Source organism: Zingiber officinale, chromosome 8A (genome assembly GCF_018446385.1).
Source record: "Zingiber officinale cultivar Zhangliang chromosome 8A, Zo_v1.1, whole genome shotgun sequence".
NCBI lineage: Eukaryota > Viridiplantae > Streptophyta > Magnoliopsida > Zingiberales > Zingiberaceae > Zingiber > Zingiber officinale.
The window spans coordinates 97,275,462-97,297,500 of NC_056000.1; the positions used below are offsets into that span (position 1 = coordinate 97,275,462).

A 22,039-nucleotide genomic window follows, 5' to 3' on the forward strand; every position below is an offset into this window, starting at 1 on the left:
GCTCTTCTTCGTCCGGTTCGGATTCATCTGATGACTCGGACCATGTTGCCTTCAGTGCTTTCTTCGTCTTGCTTGTTCCTGCAAATAACGCAACACCTTCCTCGGCCGGAATAGTATTAGTCTGCTCGAATAATTTATTTATTAAAACATGCTTACCTATTTTCGTATCAGGAATACCTTCGTGTAGGTCAATCAGACTCTCCCACAGCTCCTTGGCACTTGAGAATTGGCCGGCGCGATTCAGCTCCTTATTCGTTAAGCCACACTGAAGTGTATACGTTGCTTTTGCGTTTGCTTCTACCTTTTTGATAAGGTTCGCGCCCCAGTTCTCGTATGGTAGTGGCTTGCCGGCGCCGTCAATTGGCAGTTGAAGCCCGGTTTTGACGATCATCCAGACTTCAAAGTGAGTCTGGAGATACGCCTCCATCCGACCCTTCCAATCTCCGAAATCATCTCCGGAGAAGAGCGGTGGGCGAGCAGTGTTGTAGCCTTCTTGATGGGCCATTTTAAAAAGACGATCTCGCAAAATAAACACAATAAAACTTGTTCCAAGACTTAGTCTTGGATTAGTATTGCGGGAGAGAAATAAAGATAGTAATTCAGGAATTTCGAAAAAATATAATAAAATATTATTAAAATATTATAAAAATAATAATAAAAAATATTACCACAATTTTTGAAAACGCAATATTTTGTTAATTCCAACCAATGGTGAAAAGATGAAAATTAATTTTTCAAAAACAGTTTTGGAGGGAAAAAATGAAAGGCGTATATAAACGACAAAGCCACGAAAAATGCTTGAATGGTGGTTGCACCAGTTCAAAGTCACCCCGCTATCGAGACGCGCTAGAGGGGGGTGAATAGCGCTCGTGGCTAAATCGTTCTGTTAAATCGAAGAACTATCAGAGTTTAAGAACACGCAGCGGAATAAAGAACAAATACACACAGAGAGACACGAGAGATTTTACTTCGTTCGGAGCCTAAGGCGACTCCTACTCGAAGGCCTGCGATCCTTGATCGCATTCCGTGGGCAACAACTATAAGCTCGTTAAAAGATTACAATTATGAGTACAATTAAAAGCTATAAGTATTATACCGACAACAAGAAATGCTAAATCTGAAGCTTCGGGTCGTCGGGCACTTGTAGCAACACTTCGGAATGTTTTCTGGAGCAGCACGTTGACGAGAGATTACTTGGTATTTGTTGTTCTGGTGCTGCTGCTCGAGACCCCTTATAAAGGGTGTTCAAGGCGCCTTAAACAGGCCGAATCACCCGCGGAGATCAGCACAGACTTGGTCAAACTTCATCCAGTTCAAGGCGCCTTCAGCCTACCCAAGGCTCCTTCAACCTTCGACCCAAGGCGCCTTGAACTTCATCTAAGGCGCCTCCAACCTTCTGCGCTGGCTTTTCCTGGTTCGCACCCGAGGCGCCTCCAAGCTCCATGGAGGCGCCTCGGACACTGTTCATCCGAGTTGTAACTTGCTCCTTTGTTCCTGCAAAATGTGTTAGTCCCAAACACATACCCTGCAAAACAAAGTTAGCACAGAAACATAATGAATGATAATAATGAAAGTTTTGACAGCATTCGAACTGTCCGGGTCTGACTTCAGGTTTCCCCCCGGAAACCCTAGGTCGACCCGACGCCTACTGTTCCCTCTACGGGGAACACGTCCTCACCTACTCCACTCAAGAGATTTACCTGTTGCTAGTGAGATCCTCCAGATCGACTGGACTTTTGCTCAGCACTCGACGCTTCCGGACTTTCTGCTGGACATCCGCTTCCCGGCTAGTCCAGCCTTTCACCTGGTTCGCGACACCAGGACTTTCCACCTAGGGTTACCACCCCCTAGGACTTTTGCCTGAAGCCACCGACCTGCCAAGACTTTCCGCATAGGGTTACCACCCCCTATGACCTAGGGTTACCGCCCCCTAGGGTTTTCCCTTTGCCTAACCGCAGCTAGGACTTTTCTCCACCAAGGGTTACCACCCCCTAGGACCTAGGGTTACCACCCCCTAGGGTTTTCACCTGCCTAACCGCAGTTAGGACTTTCCTGAAACACTCAACAAAGCTGTCAGATCACAAAACCCCTTAACTTTGAATCCTTTGCCATTATCAAAACTCGGGTTTGATCGTCGGATGCTTCCCGCACCAACAGATTTTTCATATAATGTGGATTGTACGTAGGGTGGTATGTGTTATCGGAGTCATCATGTTAACCGTACATTTACATCACATGTATTTGTTATGTACTTTTGGAGGAGTTGTGTGGATTGTATGTTTGTGGTTTATACACGTGTCAGATGTGTTTTTATTGGAGGATACATGTGGGGTTGTGTACATGTGCCTGGTGTGATATGTAGAGGTATCATGATGGTTATACCCATGTTATGGAGATATTTATGATGATGGAGAGTTTATATTGATGATGGAGATGTTTATATTATGATTATCACATCATGTCATCATATATTGCATGCTGACGACTATTGCTCCCTTGTGGTATGAGTTTGTCATCAGTCATTCTTGTGGATTGTTTGATGACCACCAGCTCCTTTAGGTATGAGCTAGTCATTAAACATATTAGCTGTCCATTCGACCACTATTGGAGAGTGGTAGTTAGGAGTGGAGCTAGTCCTGTTCTGCTCACTAGGCTGCTCAGTGCATACTCTGTTCGCCTCGACCACTCTTATTAGGGGTCTGGAGGGTTCAGTAGTTAGGGGGCTTGTGATGTGAGTAGACAGGGACCCTGATGCTATGTAGTTAGATAACTACTTAGCGTACCGAACGCCTCAGTCGCTTTATAGGGGTTACGTGCGTGAGGCTAGTATGGTTTGTCACGGATCCAAGCCTCTCGGCCATACAGGGGTCGTGGTGTCTGGAGAGGTGGTGGCGGTGACCATGGAGCATGTATACACATTTGCATATGATGCGCGGTGCATCGGTGGATATATATTTGCATACATGCCTAGTAGATACTAGTTGCATGTGATTGTGGTTGTTGCCCTTGTTTGAGATATGCTTGTTGCATATGGTTGTCATGCTGCATGCATGTCATTTATTTTACATGTATATGCAGTCGTACTTATATTGCACAGGTGTCACGGGTATGTCTGTTGCAGATCCAATGAGTTTACTGATTTTTGTACCTTGCATCGATTTCAGATTGGGTATGTATTTGCCATTATGTCAGTAGTGGTTTGTGCAGTTTGTATGTCAGTTATGATTATGTCTGGTTATTACGTCAGGTATATTCAGATGCATTGATTATGATAGTATGATCATGTTCTTTATTTCCCTACTGAGATTGTATACTTGTGATCTCCATGTTTGTTTATGGACCATGCACTATCTTGTCTATTACCCGCTGAGTTACCTATACTCACCACCGCATGTTTACATTTATGTTTTCAAGTAGCTTGTAGATGGTTGGTGTCGCTCGGAGTATCCTGTCTGCCGGGTCCTACGTCACATCCGAAGGTCGTGCTTGTTTTGTTTTGTATATCTTTTTATTATTTTTGGCATTGTATTTATGTGTAGCCATGTGTCTATCTTATGGTTTTGGTGTTGTATTTGAGTTTAAGTCGTGTCGGCATGCCTTTTATTTATTTGGTTTGTGTGGGATTTCCTTCGTTTTTTGCTGTGTTTTTAGTACAACCGTGTGGGCTGTTTTAGTACAGCCGAGTGGGCTGTGATTATAACTGCGTGGTTGTGAATATAAATATTCCAGCCGCATGTGGCTGATGTATTTTGCTTGTATTAATGCTTCAGATTGTCACCGGTACAAGAGAGATGCTGCCGGATTTTTGTCTGGCAGAGACTCCTTTGGGGGCATGAAAAATATAGCTATTAAGCTAATTATAATTGACTCCGTAAAACTGAAATATACCACGAAAAAATTGCGTGATCGGTGGTTGTACCAGATCAACGCGACCCCTCTCTGATACCAATTGTTGGATCGAGAAGCGCTAGAGGGGGGTGAATAACGCTCGTGGCTATTTCATTTCGTATTCGTAAAACACTAATCGAGATTAAAGCAGCGGAAATAAAAGATAACAAACACAAACACAAGTATTTACTTGGTTCGGAGCCTGTGGCGACTCCTACTCCAAGGCCCACGCTCGTTGAGCATTTACTTTGGGTAATAACTATAATCGTTAAAAATTTTACAGAAATACAATACAAATAAAACAATCGTAATCTTATACCGACAACAGAGAAAAGTAGAATTGCAGCTTCTGGTTGTCGGGGCGTCACTTCAGCACTTCTGGGTCATCTTTTGAGCAGCAAATAGTCGAAGGATCACTTGAGAATCGTTGTTCAAAGCTGCTGCTCGAACCCTCCTTATAAACAGTGCTGGAGGCACCTCCAAGCCTGTCCGAGGCGCCTCCAGGCCGTCGAGTCACACGCGTGGATCAACTCTGATCTGGTCGTGCCTTATCCCACTGAAGGCGCCTCCAAGCTGCTCCAAGGCGCCTCCAACGCCTGGTCCAAGGCGCCTCCAATGCCTGGTCCAAGGCGCCTCCAGTGACCTTCGTGGCGCCTCCAGCATCTCTGGATAGCTGGCTTCGGCTAGCACCCGAGGTGCCTCCAAGCCCCATGGAGGCACCTCGGACACTGTTCATCCGAGGTCTAAGTTGCTTCTTTGTTCCGGCAAAATGTTTAAGTCTCAAACACAAACCCTGCAAAACAAAGTTAGCACAGAAATAATATGATAGATATAATTAACAGCCGTCAGACTGTCCGGGTCTAACTTCGGATTTCCATCCCGAAACCCTAGGTCGACCCGACGCCTACTGTTCCCTCTACGGGGAACGCGTCCTCACCTACTCCACTCAGGAGATTTACCTGTTGCTAGTGCGATCCTCCAGATCGACTGGACTTTTGCTCAGCGTTCGAAGCTTCTAGACTTTCTGCTGGATTTCTGCTTACCGGCTCGTCCAGTCTTTCACCTGGTTCGCGACACTAGGACTTTCCACCTAGGGTTACCCCCCTAGGACTTTTGCCTGAAGCTCTCGACCCGCCAAGACTTCCGAATAGGGTTACCACCCCCTATGACCTAGTGTTACCACCCCCTAGGGTTTTCTACTTGCCTAACCGCAGCTAGGACTTTCCTGAAACACTTAATTAAGTACGTTAGATAACAAAACAACTTAACTTTGAATTACTTTGCCATTATCAAAACAATGGTCGATCGTCGGATGCCTCTCGCGCCAGCAATCTTTCTCTTTGGGTTGACATCATTTGGTATCAGAACTTTGGTTTTTCTAAATCGATTTCGTTATCCTTTTTCTTTTGTGCTTGAATTTGTATTTATTTTGTTCAACATTATCTACTTATCGTTATCATCTCAATTTTAGTGAGTTTTTAGTCATCTTGTTGCACTAAAGAAAGGCCAAAATTTTTTAAAAAAAAGGAAAAAATATTTTCAGAAAAAAAAAGTGGCCTAAATTCAAAAAAAAATCAACATAAAAAAGGTCGAAAATTTAAAAAAAAAAATGAAAGAAAAAAAGAAGGTGGGTATAGAGAATTGTTATTTCTATACTTGCATTGTCCAATTTTGCATTTCTTTTAAAGTCTTTCCTAGTATACTTGCATTTTCCAATTCCGTATATTCTTTAAAGTCTTGCCTAATATACTCCGCATCTCTTTAAAGTCTTGCCAAGTATACTTGTGTTTTCCAATTCTGTATCTTTCTTTAAAGTCTTGCCTAATATACTCCGCATCTCCGTTAAAGTCTTACCTAGTATACTTGCGTTTTCCAATTCTGTATTTTCTTTAAAGTCTTGCCTAGTATACTCTATATTTTCTTTAAAGTCATGCCTAGTATACTCCGCATCTCCTTTAAAATCTTGCCTAGTATTCTTGCGTTTTCCAATTCCGTATTTTCTTTAAAGTCTTGCCTAGTAAACTCCGCATCTCCTTTAAAGTCTTGCCTAGTATACTTGCATTTTCCAATTCCATATTTTCCATTTAAGTTTTGCCAAGATTTAATTCTTGCAAATTTCCTTTCAGTCCTTAATATCAGTTTTCAATTCTGCAACTTATATTTTTATATAATTCCTATTTTTATCCTAATACCCTTGGGGGTTTAAATTAGTCAACGAATGCTTATAGGGAAATTGCCACCATTCTAAGATCTTCAAAGAGCTAACATTAGTGAGTTGAGTGATTGAGTGTCAATAGATTGCATTAATGGCGACAAGTGGAGAAGAAGCAAGACTGAGATAAACACTTGAACAAAGAGCCTTGAGACAACACTTGGAATGCATGGAAATCAGATTCAATCAAATCCTCGAAAGATTAGAGAGACAAGATGCTGTAATTTTGGGATTGCAAAATAGCCAAGCGGGTAGAGTTCCTACATGAAATTCAAGGCAATATAACCGTGATGACAACAATGATGTTGATGATGATGGTGTATCTGATGACATTGATGATAGAGTTTCTAGTGGCAGATCTGGTCATGCTAGAATTGGTGGTAGAAGAGAAAGAATGAATGATTATGTTGATAGATGTATATTTGGAGTGGGAAAAGAAAGTTGAATTAGTGTTTGATTGTCACAACATCTCTGAAGAGAAGAAGGTAAAACTAGCTGCTGTTGAATTTATTGATTATGCTATTATTTGGTGGGATCAAATTATTCTAAGCAGGAGAAGAAACAACGAGAAACCCGTTGTCACTTGGGAAGAGATGAAATCCATTATGAGAAAGAAGTTCATGTCATCACATTACTATCGAGATTTGTACCAACGACTACAAAGTCTAACCCAAGGATCCAAAACTATGGAGGAATATCAAAAGGAGATGGAGATTTCCATGATTCGAGCCAATGTGGAGGAGGACCGAGAAGCAACCATGGAAAGATTTTTACAAGGTTTGAATTCAAAAATTACAAATGTAGTGGAGTTGCAACATTATGTGGAGCTGGAAGATATGGTGCATATGTCCATGAAAGTTGAAAGGCAACTCAAAAGGAATGGTTCAATCAAGCATGGTCAAAATTCATCCACTTGGAAATCTAGTTGGAACAAAAGAGATGATAAATTTGCATCAAAGAGTAAGACCGAGTTATTGAAGAATAAAGATGTTGGTTCTCCATTGGTCAAAGGTAAAGAACCTATCCAATCTTCAAGAAATAGAGATATTAAATGCTTTAAATGTTTGGGAAGAGGACATATTGCTTCACAATGTCCAAACAAAAGAATTATGCTTTTGAAAGAAAATAGTGATATTGAAACTGAGAGTGAGTCCGAAGATGATAATGTTGTGCTACCATTGATGGAAAGTGATATAGATGAGTATCCCATCAAAGGTGAAGCACTTGTCAGTAGGCGTGCTCTAAATGTGCAAGTGAAGGAAGAAGAAGAACAATGAGACAACATATTTCATACTCGTTGCCACATCAAAGACAAGGTATGTAGTATGATTATAGATGGGGGAAGTTGCACTAATGTTGCTCGTACTATCTTGGTTGAGAAATTATGCTTACCTACCACTAAACATCCAAGACCTTATAAACTACAATGATTGAATGATTACGGGGAAGTTAATGTCACTTAGCAATTGTTGGTTTCATTATCCATTGGTAGGTATCATTATGATGTTCTTTGTGATGTAGTACCAATGCACGCAAGTTATTTGCTCTTAGGTAGACCATGACAATTTGATAGGAGGGTCATGCACGATGGCTTCACAAATAAATATTCTTTTAAGATGCATGGTAAACTTGTAACTCTTGCACCGTTAACTCCTAAGCAAGTATATGAAGATCAATTGAAGATAAAAAAGAGAGTGAAAAAAATAAAATATTGTGAGAGAGAAAAAATGAAAAAGAAAAGGAGTGTGAGAAAAGAAAAAGTGAGGATAAGAGTAGTGAAAAAAAGAATGAAAAAGAAACCAAAAAAAATAGAGCAAGAGAGTAAAAAAGGGAGCTTTTATGCAAAAGAAAGAGAGGTTAAGAGAGCTTTTTATTCTCAACAGCTGATGATTGTATTTTTGTACAAGGAGGCTTATTTCAACACTAATAATCTTAACCCTTCTTTGCCTAGTGTTCTTAAATCTCTTTTGCAGGAATTTGATGATGTCTTTCCTGAAGAAGTTCTTGATGGATTGCCACCACTTAGGGGAATAGAACACCAAATTGACTTCATCCCAGGAGCAGTCATTCCTAATCGACCAGCCTATAGGAGCAATCTTATGGAGATGAAGGAGCTTTAAAAGCAAGTTGAAGAGTTGGTGAGAAAAGGGTATGTCCGAGAAAGTTTGAGTCCTTGTTCAGTTCCTATTTTGCGTATGCCTAAGAAGGATGGAACTTGAAGAATGTGCGTTGATTGCAAGGCTATCAACAAAATTATGGTAAAGTATCGTTATCCTATTCCTAGATTAGATGATATTCTAGATGAACTATATAGTTCTTGCATTTTCTCTAAAATTGATTTGAAGTATGGCTATCATCAAATTCGCATGCTTGAGGGAGATGAATGGAAAACTACTTTTAAGACTAGGTATGGTTTGTACGAATGGTTAGTCATGCCATTTGGGCTAACTAATGCACCTAGAGTACTTTCATGAGATTAATAAACCATATTTTATGTGCTTATATTGGCAACTTTGTTGTAGTATATTTTTGATGATATCTTGATTTATAGTAAGAATTTAGATGAGCATGTCTATCATTTAAAAAAAGTTCTACTTATTTTGTGAAATGAAAAATTGTATGCTAACCTTAAAAAATGTTCTTTTTGCACTAGTCAAATAAAGTTTCTTGGTTATATTGTTAGTGATAAGGGAGTAACAGTTGATGAAGAAAAGGTTAAGGCAATTCAAAAACGATAACTGAGGTACGTAGCTTTCACGAGTTGACAAGTTTCTATAGGAGGTTTGTTAAAAATTTTAGATCTATAACTGCACCTTTAACTGAAGTTGTTAAAAACAATGTTGGGTTTCATTGATAGAGTGAACAAGTTTCATCTTTCAACTTACTTAAGAAGAAGCTAAGTTTTGCACCATTACTTGCATTACCTAACTTTGCTAAAACTTTTGAAATTGAGTGTGATGCATCAGGAATTGGCATTGGAGCTGTGCTAATACAAGAAGGTCGACCTATTGCTTATTTTAGTGAGAAACTCAGCAGAGTAGCTTTGAACTATCCAACCTATGACAAGGAGATGATTGTATTGGCGAGGGCTTTAGAGACTTGGCAGCATTACTTGTGGCCCAAAGAGTTTGTCATTCACACTGACCATGAATTGTTGAAGCATTTGAAGAGCCAAAGTAAGTTTAATAGACGTCATGAAAAATGGGTGGAGTTTATTGAATCATTCCCTTATGTGATCAAATATAAACAAGGTATGGAAAACATTGTCGCAGATGCTTTGTCTCGAAGGTACTCCTTGATCCTTACTTTCAACACTAAATTGTCAGGATTTGAATACATTAAAGATCTATATTCTAATGATCCTAACTTTGGAAATATGTTTGATGTTTGTGAACATGTTGCATTTGGGATGTTTTATAGGCATGAGGGATTTCTTTTTAGAGTGAATAGGTTGTGTGCCCCTAATTGTTCATTTAGGAAATTATTTGATTGAGTCAAAGAAAGAGAGCAACAAGCTAATGATATGGATCATGGTCAACCCACTCTATATGTTAATGATGATCCATTATGCATCAATGGAGGCCCAATTACAAGGGCTAAGGCTAGAAAGATGAAGGAAGCACTTAATGTACTAATTGAAGATGTGAAGGCCAAAGCTACCATTGAAGAAGGGTTGACCAAGAGCAAGTCATTCGGCATAGTCAACCTAATTCAAGCCTTAGTTGAGCTTAATTAGCACTTAAGTCTCATGTCTATGTAGTAGGGATATGTAGGCTTAATTTAGACTCAATTTCTACTTTTATTTGGGGTTTAATAAAGTTATAAGCTTAAAATGGTGAAGTAGTCTACATAGGTCTTTACTAAATGGGCTTTCTTTTGGGCTTTTAGGATTTTTTGGTCACCTTATAGCTATAAATAAAGGGGATGATGGCCACACATGTATCTTTGACATATTTTTCAATCTAAAGCACGGTGAGGCTCTCACTTGTTGGTTCTTTATTGAATTAGAACTTATCAAGGCATTTCCTTATGGCGTTCGAAGACTTATCACCTCCATCCCAAGGTTGTGGCGTCTACCATCTTCTGTACCAAGGTTCATGCTTTTCAAAGCATTGGGTCGAAGTTCTTTTCATCAATCTTATCGATTTAGTTATTTCTTTCTTTCTTCTTCCATTCGTTGTGGGTTCTTGAGATATCTTTCTCTTTGGATTCACATCATTATTAATCCAAGAAGCTCATGGTGGGGGTAATGGGACATTTTGGAGTAAGAAAAACTCTAGAATTGTTGGTAGAGCATTTCTTTTGGCCACACATGAAACGAGATGTAGTCAAGTTTTGTGAGAAGTGTATTACAGGTAGGCATGCAATATCTAGATCTTTACCTCATGGATTTTATACACCTTTACCAATTCCTAGTGAACCTTGGGTTGATATTTCCATGGACTTTGTTGTTGGACTACCAAGGTCTAAACGGGGTATGGATTCTATTTTTGTCGTTATGGACAAATTTTCTAAAATGACTCATTTTATTCCTTGTAGGAAATTAGATGATGCTAATAATATTGCGGATCTATTTTTGTCCTTGTGGACAGATAGATTTTCTAAAATGACTAATTTTATTCCTTGTAAGAAAATAGATAATACTAACCATATTGTTGATCTACTTTTTAGGGAGATTGTGCGGCTTTATGGAGTACCGAGGAGCATAGTTTCAGATCATGATGCAAAGTTCCTAAGCTACTTTTGGAAGACACTATGGGGAAAATTGGGAACAAAGCTTGTGTTTTCTACAACTTGTCATCCACAAACAGATGGACAAACAGAGGTAGTAAATCAAACTTTATCTACTTTATTGAGAACTATCATTCAAAAGAATTTAAAAGGTTGGGAAGATTGTTTACCACATGTTGATTTTGCTTATAATAGATCTATGCATTCTACTACTAATTTTCCACCTTTTGAAGTAGTATATGGGTTCAACCCTTTAACCCCATTAGATTGGTCACCTTTGTCTGTCTCTAAGCGTGCCAGTTTAGATGGTATCAGAAAAAGCTGAGTTTGTGAGGCAACTGCATGAAAAAGTTCGATTGCCAATTGAAAAGAGGACTAAACAATATGCTACGCAAGCCATTAGGGGACGAAAGAAAGTGATCTTTGACCACGGAGATTGGTTTGGGTTCATATAAGGAAGGAAAGATTCCCTACTAAATGTCGTACTAAGTTGCATCCACTGTAACACCCACGAAATTATAAGATAAGTATATGGGTGTTATTTTCTTTAGAGCATAAAAAAATAGAAACCAAAATAGAATAAGAAGAGGGGAGGTCAAGGATTGAACCTTAAACCTCCCACAAGTAATAGAGTTAAATTAGTGGATGGAGCCATTAGAGAAATGAATGATAAGTGAATAAAAGAGAATAGAAATAGTAGTTAAAGGAGAGAAAATGGTTAAGTAAAAGAGCAAGAGAAAACCAAGTTGCTTACCTTCTTTTCCTCTTGGTTAAGAAAAGAAGCAAGCAAAAGATATATTGCCTACTCCCCTCCCTCTCTCTATTTTGGTGGGAATTAAAGGAAATGAGGGAAAAGAGGAGTTGAGGGAATGAATGAAGACATGTTTCATTTACAAAGGAATAAATTGGATTGGGAGAAGAAAAAACAAGAGATTAAATTCTTTTTCTTCCTCCTTCCTTCTCCATCTTCATTCTCCACCGAAACCAAGAGCCCCTCCCTCTCCTTATTCCAAGAGCTAAGCTAAGTTCCTCTCCAAGAAAACTAATTTTCGAGAAGAAGCCTTCAAGATCTACCCCTTCCAAGAAAGAGAAACAAAAGGAGGTGCAAGAAGAAAAAGCTCTCTCCTTCCTTTGCACCTAGGATACCTTTTTCCTTAAGAAAAACCACAAGCGAAAGGATGCAAGTATCCCCTCACCTGTGGTACAAGTAGTTTATAGGTGCTTTCAGTTATGAAAATAGATTTCTAAAAACCTAAGGGGTGATCCATGGTAAGTTCGGCCAACAAGAAGAGGGACCCTAGAAAAGATTAGACCCTAAATATGCTCACCATGTTTTCTTATGATATGAACCCTTGATAAGAGCTTTGCTTAATATCCTCCTACTTATATGTGGCTTAGAATTTGAATTTTCTCTCATTAAACTTTCGGCCAAGACAAGATTAAGGGTCTAGGAGAACTTAAAACCTAAACCAAGCATGCTATGATTTTTTCCTTATGATAGAATATGAAGTAACATGATTTTTTTTCTCATGCTTGTATGTGGAGTGGAACCTTATTTCATGCTTCATGGACTTTCGGCCACAATTAGTTTAAAGGCCTAGGAAACTTAGAACTCAACCTAATTATGCTTATGATGTTCCTTGTAATAATTACTATGATATTGGTTTAGGGTTCCCATGCTTTTATGACACTTGAAACCTAGTTCCAAGCCTTAAAGGTTTCAGCCACAACAAGTTTAAGGGCCTAGGAAACTTGGAACCTAACCTAATCATGCTCATGATATTCCTTGTAATAATTGCTATGAAATTGGTTTAGGGTTCCTATGTTTTTATGACACTTGAAACCTAGTTCCAAGCTTTACAAGTTTCGGCCACAACAAGTTTAAGGGCCTAGAAAATTTAGAACCTAACCTAATTATGCTCATGATGTTCCTTGTAATAATTTCTAGGATGTTGGTTTAGGGTTCCCACGCTTGTATGACACTTGAAACCTAGTTCCAAGCCTTAAAGGTTTCGGCAACAACAAGTTTAAGGGCCTAGGAAACTTGGAACCAAACCTAATTATGCTCATGATGTTCCTTGTAATAATTGCTATGATATTGGTTTAGGGTTCCCATGCTTTTATGACACTTGAAACCTAGTTCCAAGCCTTAAAGGTTTCGGCCACAACAAGTTTAAGGGTATAGGAAACTTGGAACCTAACCTAATTATGCTCATGATGTTCCTTGTAATAATTGCTATGATATTGGTTTAGGGTTCCCATGCTTTTATGACACTTGAAACCTAGTTACAAGCCTAAAAGGTTTCGGCCACAACAAGTTTAAGGGCCTAAGAAACTTGGAACCTAACCTAATTATGCTCATGATGTTCCTTGTAATAATTGCAATGAAATTAGTTTAGTGTTCCCATGTTTTTATGACACTTGAAACCTAGTTCCAAGCTTTACAAGTTTCGGCCACAACAAGTTTAAGGGCCTAGGAAATTTAGAACGTAACCTAATTATGCTCATGATGTTCCTTGTAATAATTGCTATGATATTGGTTTAGGGTTCCCATGCTTTTATGACACTTGAAACCTAGTTCCAAGCCTTAAAGGTTTCGGCCACAACAAGTTTAAGGGCCTAGGAAACTTGGAACCTAACCTAATTATGCTCATGATGTTCCTTTTAATAATTGCTATGATATTGGTTTAGGGTTCCCATGCTTTTATGACACTTGAAACTTAGTTCCAAGCCTTAAAGGTTTCGGCCACAACAAGTTTAAGGGCCTAGGAAACTTAGAACCTAACCTAATTATGCTCATGATGTTCCTTGTAATAATTGCTCTAAAATTGGTTTAGGGTTCCCATGTTTTTATGACACTTGAAACCTAGTTCTATGCTTTACAAGTTTTGGCCACAATAAGTTTAAGAGCCTAGGAAATTTAGAACCTAACCTAATTGTGCTCATGATGTTCCTTATAATAATTGCTATGATATTGGTTTAGGGTTCCCATGCTTTTATGACACTTGAAACCTAGTTCCAAGCCTTAAAGGTTTCGGCCACAACAAGTTTATGGGCCTAGGAAACTTGGAACCTAACCTAATTATGCTCATGATGATCCTTCTATATTTGGTATGAAATTGGTTTCGGGTTCACATGCTTGAATGTTGATTTTAACCCAATGTGATGCTTGATAAGATTCGGCCATGATAAGTTTATAAGCTTAGGAAACCTAGAACCCAACCTAAACATGCTCATGATGTTACTTATGGTTTATAATATGATATTGATTTAGGGTTCACATGCTTGTATGTTGATTTTTAACCTAAGTCACAACTATATGCTTTGGCCACTATATGACATTAGGGTTAGGGATCTAAATATGATTTCTCATGTACCTCACATGCAATGTTTTATGATGTGGTAAGAGCTTGCTATGCTTCTATGTTTAATTATGCATACTTATGATCTATGCATGTTGGTAACCCTTATGATGTGCTGTGTGCCCAAATTATGCATGCTATTTATGATGAGCTGTGTGCCCAAATTATGCATGATATTATGATGAGCTGTGTGCCCAAATTATGCATGCTATTTATGATGAGCTGTGTGCCCAAACTATGCATGCTTTTATGATGAGCTGTGTGCCCAAACTATGCATGTACTTATGATGTGCTGTGTACCCAAATTATACATGCTATTATGATGGGCTGTGTGCCCAAATGTTGTATGATATGATATGATAAGAAATATGATGTGCATGAAATAATAAGAACCATGATATGTATGACATGCTACTTTACTTTATATGGCTAGTACCAAGGGTGGGCTCCATAAGCGCCCCGGGGTCGATGGACTAAGAAACGGGCCTCATTAGGGATGGGCTCCTAAGTGCCCCTAAGTCGATGGACTAAGAAACGGGCCTAGTATGTATGCCTTGTAGGGTTCAAGACTTGCATAGGACCTACATAGGACGCGCGCATTTATGTATGTGGTACAAGCCGGGGCCCTAATCATGTTGAGATTATGTTTAAGTATGTATGTAATAAGTTTTCAAAAGACATGTTGCATATATTTTTCATGATACATGTTTTTGAAAGTCATCTCGCATAACACTTTATGATTATGTTATGATATGCCATGATACTTATGATTATGTTATGTTATGCTAGGATGCACTTTATGATTATATCATGATATGCCATGATACTTATGATTATGTTATGTTATGCTATGATGCACTTTATGATTAGATCATGATATGTCATGATACTTATGATTATGTTATGTTATGCTAGGATGCACTTTATGATTAGATCATGATATGCCATGATGCTTATGATTATGTTATGTTATGCTAGGATGCACCTTATGATTTTACCATGATATACCATGATGCTTATGACTATATTATGTTGAGCTAGGATGCACATTATGATATGTCATGATACCTTACGATTATGTTATGATATGATGCTTCTGTACATGATATGATGAGTTTGCCTTTATGCTTTATGCCTTGGAGATTATGCTTTGCTATACGTTTGTTTTTCTGAGTAGGAAAGGATCTTACTGAGTCTTGTGTTCTCATAGCTTACTTTCCTTGTACCACAGATAAGGGCAAAGAATGGATGTACTAAGGGAGCAGCAGGAGGAGGCAAGAAGGACTTGTGTAGTAGTGACTCGGCTAAAGAGAAAGACCTACTTCTAGTTTATAAGAATTATGCTTATGTCGTTCTTTTATGACTCCATGACATTTCATCATGCTCATTAGTATTATGGCTTAAAGTTATGTTAAGCATGCTATGTGACTTTATATAATAGGTAGTTAGTGATGATGATTTGAAAAGTAAAGGAAAAGTTTTAATGATAAAAAAAAAAGAATATACTATAGATAAGACTTCCGCTGTTTTAAAGAAGAAAAGATAAGTAACCCCCCGTCAGCTTGATCAGGAAGGGGAGGGGCGTTACAGTTTGGTATCAGAGCCAAGTTTAGCCTTTTCACTACACACAAGTCAAGCCTCCATCCTGCCACTCCAAGTAAGAATCTATATGCTTAATTTAATTCTACTATGATGCTTTAATATTATGCATGTTTACTTATTCCTTGATGATGATAAGTCACAGTTCTAGTTTAGGTATGCATGATGATAGCTTATGTTAAGCCTGGATAGAAATAACGATAATTTATTTTCATTTAATGAAGATAAGCATGGCTAGGAGACGTACTAACCGGGCAGACGAGACAGCGACTCCACCAGATCTGACCCAGGTAGTTACCGACCTCCAGCGTCAGATCGCGGAGCAACAACAACTGATCACAACTTTGATGGGTCAGCAAGAAAATCCTACCACCCCACCAGTAAATCAGAATGCAGTGCCCGTCATCCCCGTAGTTGCACCAGTACCACCTATAGCCCCTGTCCCAGTGGTCCGACAGGAGACCTACTTGATACAGTGGCTAAGGCTGAAGCCGGAAAACTTCTAAGGTACTTATGAGCCATGGGACGCTCAGGCCTGGTTTAAGACAATGGAAAGCATAGTAGAATTACTAGACTGGTCCGTATCGAAAAAGATCAAATGTGTATCATTCTGCTTTTCCGGAGACGCAAGAATGTGGTGGGAAAGAGTGAAGTCAAAGAGACAGATTAATCTGATGAACTAGACGGACTTCGAGACAGAGTTCTTCGAAGAGTTCTTCCATATGCAAGTGATGAACCGGCATTACGACGAGTTCACCGAGTTTCGGCAAGGTGACCTATCAGTGAACGAAGGAGTAAAGCGCTTCAACCGTCTGGCACGCCTATGTCCAGAGTTGGTTAGCACAGAAAGAGAAAGGGTCAGACTGATGCTGAAGATGCTTCGACTCGAGATAGCACTGAACGTGGCCGGTGGAATTAATAGATCGCAAACTATAGAGGGATTGGTTAGCAGTGCCCTAATCACAGAACATTATCAGAAAGCGATGAACGAGAATAAGAGTCAGACCCGAACAGAAGGACAGAGACCCTCAGGTACCAAAACAAGCTGGAAAAGGACCTCTACGGGAAAAAGGAAACAATGGGGCAATGCTAAGGGTGGCTCAGTGAATAAGCAACCGAAATACCCCCAGTGCACTATTTGTGGAAAGCTTCATTCCGGAGTATGTCACAAAGGTACAAGAAGGTGCTATAATTGCGGAGGGGAAGGACATCTGGCCAGAGACTGCACTAACCGATTTCAGGCACCATCTCAGCAGAATAACCAGAACAAGAGTGCCCCCTCACAACTACATCAGATGCAAGCTGCTATTGAAGGAACACCGATTAGCCAAGGGAGATTGGAAGCCCCGCCAACTACAACAAACGGCAGGGTTTTCTCGCTTACTAAAGAAGATGTGGCGAGCGCCTCTACCGTCGTTATAGGTTAGCTGCCTATATTCAGTCAGTATGCTATAGTATTATTTGATACTGGGGCGACACACTCGTTCGTCTCAGCACCATTTACGAAGAAATTAGACATGCCACCCCAAACACTAAATGACACGTTCTTAACAACCCTACCATCCGGGGAAGTTATGCCATCAGATCATATGCTGCGGGTCGTACCTATCTGAATCGCAGACAGGGAACTCTACTGCAATCTGATAGTACTCGACATGCGGGATTATGACATTATACTGGGCATGGATTTCCTGAGCAAGTACGACACTTCAATCGAGTGCCGTAAGAGAAAGGTAATCTTCCGACCTGAAGCCGAACCGATGTTTGAATTCATTGGGGAACCTGGGAAAGAAACTGAAAGATCCTTATCAGCTGTAAAGGCACAGAGGATGTTAGACAAAGGATGTATTGGATTTCTAGCGCACGTGGTTGATACAAGTCAAACCGGGGGCCAGAAGCTAGAAGAAGTTAGGGTGGTATGCAACTATCAAGAAGTATTTCCCGATGAACTACCGTGATTAGCCCCTGATAGAGAAATAGAATTTACGATCGAATTAGTTCCTGGTACTAAACCAATCTCTAAAGCACCTTACCGGATGGCGCCGACTGAGTTGAAGGAACTTCAAGAACAGCTACGGGAGTTACTTGACAAGGGACTTATTCGCCCTAGTCACTCTCTATGGGGAGCTCCGGTACTGTTTGTGAAAAAGAAGGATGAGTCTATGTGAATGTGCATAGACTATCGAGCGCTGAACAATGCAACAATCAAGAACAGATACCCCCTTCCATAGATCGACGATCTGTTCGACAAATTGAAGGGAGCAACTGTCTTCTCGAATATTGACCTAAGGTCCGGCTGTCACTCGTACAGGGGAGATGCTGTCGAAATTACCATATAACATAATACAACAGCCCACATGGCTGGAACAAAACACACAGCAGCGGAAGACAGAAAACGATACGAACGTAAAGCCAACAACGACACTAACAAAAATACCTGCCATCACAGACATGACCCAAAATCATAGCGTCTTATTGAAAACAAAATACACAAAATCAATATACCACCTCAAACGATAACAAAACCAAAACGAAAACTATCCTCGAGTGTAACCTGGGACTGGCAGCCGGGACTCTCCAAGCATCCATGACTCATCTACCTGTTACCTGGCGAAAGAAAACCAAATTACGAGGTGGTGAGTATTGAAACTCAGCGGGTAAGAAAAGAGATAGTGCATGAACATAATCAACCAATAAATAATACCCAAAAGGAATACAGTCTCATAAGAGAATAGCAGATACAAAAATAAAACCATGATAAAGGCTCATACCTGGAACGATATCCTAGGCTAGATATAGAAAGTCAAAAATGGTACTAATCTGCTACAGTACTGCTCATAACTACTGAGGTAATGGGTAAGGTATATAAACATTTCCAATTACTAAACCAAGGTTTAACCACCTACAACGTGAGCATATCTTAACATAAGACAGCATATCAACATAAGTGAACAACAGCAAGAAGCAATGGCAACATAAATATACCACAGCAGCATAAGTAAGCAATAACAATATAAGTAAACAGCAGCAGCCAAAGCAGGCATAATAACAGCGTATGCACAGATGGTCACCCCGCCCACCTCTCTACACCATGACCCCTGTATGGTCGAGAGAACGGATCAATGACAATTGTACCACCCAAAGGCAGCCACTCCCGCGAGTGACCGGATAGACAGGTGCTGAGTATCTAACAAGCTACACAACGAAGGGGGTCCCTGCTGCTCGCAACTCCAGCTACCACCAACTACAAGTGGCCAAAACGGCACGACAGGATAAGCGACATCAACTCCAGCTACCACTCTCCCGAGTGGCCGAGGATGCGGCATGCATGCAATGACATGATGCAAACAACGCAACATTCATCATATATATATAAGCAGAAACAGGTATGCTACATGAAGCCAGCATGCTCAATATCGTACATAAATAAGCAACAGTCAAAATATACAAACATGGTATCTAGCATCTGCTACTGATCATGGACAACAACAAGAGACTGTATGGATATAAAAACGAGTAACTCAAAGATTTTGAGTGGAAGTATCAAGCACAGGAAAGTAAGAGTGGAATCAAGGTAAAGAGTCCTTATCCAAAATAATTCATGCACTATGGTCAAAGTATTAAAAGAAAGAAAACAAGAAGTACCCGCCTTTATATGCAAATCTTGTCAACCGTCTTCAATCAACGTCCTGCAAATCACGTGATGTACAATTTAGGTAATTTCATAAACAACGACTAGATAAACCCAAACTCAACTCTTCCAAACTCAGCTTAATTAGGGAAAACCCCTAGTCGAACTATGAATCTCGATTCACCCAAATCCAACGGTTAGATTAGACTTAATCCAACATTATCAACTCTTAAATTGATTCATTTAGCAATCCATTTACTAAGCATCACCAACCCAACCACAAGAGGCTGAAAATTAAATGCTCATCAACAACAGATCAATAAATCTCTAACCTAATAAAGAAATCCATATCAATCCCAAGTTATCACAGTTTTCCAGCAATCGCAGAAATAACACAATGATCACAATCCTTTCATCCGTTCAATCATAAATCGAAGATTATTCCAAGAGTAGGTGCTTAAAACAAAAGAACCCGATTACCTCTGCCATACTCGAAACTGAATCCATCACAGTGCATGGATACAAAACCAACGCTCGGCACCTTCACTACATCTGCCCTAACTCCTTAAATTCACGGACCGAAAATCCCCTCAAAGACAATGCAAGGACAATAAAAAAATCAGTTTACAAACTCTTGAATCTGCTTAATAAATCAACCCATTCGGAGAAGGCAACAAGAAAACGCCCGAAACCAACCAAGCTCTCACAAATCCGGAATAACACATCAAGAGTCGTTGTTGCCGAAATAAAACATCCTACATCTACAAGATCCAAAACAGAGCACAGGGGAAAAAGAAAGGTTAGATCTAAGGAAGCAATCAAGCTCACCCTCTTGCCCCAAATCAAGCTTAACATCAGATTCGATTTACAAGCAACCAAGATGAACCACACATCCCATATCTACTAGGGGAAAATCTACCTACCAGGTCGGTTAGGGCACGACTCGGGGAGGAGAGGGTCGGTGTCAGCCGTTGGCTCGTCGCGGCGTCCCGGTGCTGGCGTGAGGAGAGGTCGTCGGTTGCTCGGGTGAGAGGAAGAGAGAAGTCGACGTCTGCTGTGGCTCGTTCGCGTGAGGAGGAGATCGGCGGCGTCCGAAAACTTGAGAAGGGGAAGGGAATCGCCGGCTAGGGTGCGGTGGCTCGCGAGAAGAGAGGAAGGAGGCGCGTCGCGGGGCAAGGGCTTAGGGGAGTTCGGCGAGGGAAATTAGGGAGGAGAAAGGAGAAGTTAGATTTTTATAATTAAACCTAGGGTTTAATAAACTAATTTTAGGTTAATTTAATTAATCAACTTCCAATTTAATTGGGATTTCAAACAGACCTTTTCCAAAGTCTATAATTTTATCCCCTCAAAATACATCATACGAGCTCCAATTAAATCTCAGAAAATTTCTACAAATTTCTAAAAATCCCGTTAAGGTTTTTCGTCTATTAAACCTTATTATTTAACTATTATTTGTTGCCGTATTTTACATTCTCCCCCACTAATAAAAATTTGGTCTCCAAATTTACTGCTAACTCAGGAATCCTCATCTAAGGGTAATAACCTAGCAACCTACACATATACCACTCCATCCAAGTATAATGAACAAGTCTCCAACCGTGAGGGATTAAGGTCTCCTTATAAATAATGATCAAATTTTCAACTGTAAGAGATGACTCTGTGGATTATGAGCTTACCCTACTTCTGCTACTCTCATACTGTTGTCCCGCCAACTGTGAGCAAAATCAACCATTATGATCTAAATCAAATTATGCATTCCTTACGCTTCAAAAGTCCTTATGCAAAAATACTGACTGCATATTCTCACTTCTGTTGAGAAGGAATGCTTTGAAGGCACCAAATCTATGATGCTTGCTTTTGACCTGTTAACAAAGTACTTAATCATAAGATTTGCTATATCTCTCCTTATGTTTTTCCCCCCCCCCCCCCCCCACCACCCACCCACATAACCTTATAAAACCTCAAAACGTTTGTGTATTGTGTGGGTGTACTGTGACGTGTGAATAATGTGCTATTCTTAACCCGATTTGACTCAAAAACCAACGACTTACCTTAAAGTCATAGTCATTTATATCTCTGGTGAACACTGGTCCCAAACCATGCTTCATCTATTTAATTATAACATGAAGGTGAAGGTCCAATTATTAAATGCTCTTAATCTTCTCCACCAAGCATACCTATGCTATGAGTGGCACAAAGATGCTAAGCTCTGATTAACTTATGTCTTTTGATGGTTTTCTTAGCATGCTTTGAAGTTAACCACTTCACACCCAAAGTCACAGTACATGCAACGAAAACTCAGTGATGAAAGGTCTATGAAGAGCCCTCTACAATTTCCAACCTATAACTTTTAGCTCCATCGGAAAATATAAAACTTAAGGTTAACTCTTTATGTAAATCAACAATTACATGTACTTCTAAGTGCAGACCTCTCTAAGTGTATTTTGTTCTTGACATCCTTGACGAAACTCAATTGCCAGAACGACAAATATCACTAGGTGAAGTCCTAAATTCTAGATAACAAGACCACTTCAGGCCTTGGCCAAGATTATGAACAAGGCTAAAGTCACCATGCAAAACCAAATCAATGAGTACCCAAGAGACAAGTATAGAAAC

The 22,039-nt window shown here is 39.8% G+C and overlaps 1 long non-coding RNA gene across 1 annotated transcript; it reads right to left on the bottom strand.

Moving 5' to 3' along the window:
* Positions 1–18,244: 18,244 nt before the first annotated feature.
* Positions 18,245–20,625, bottom strand: LOC122012161. Its single transcript, XR_006120152.1, has 2 exons — positions 20,347–20,625; positions 18,245–18,399 (listed from the first exon to the last, which is right to left on the bottom strand). It is a non-coding gene; the product is annotated as an uncharacterized LOC122012161 (long non-coding RNA).
* Between the last annotated feature and the right edge of the window lie 1,414 nt (positions 20,626–22,039).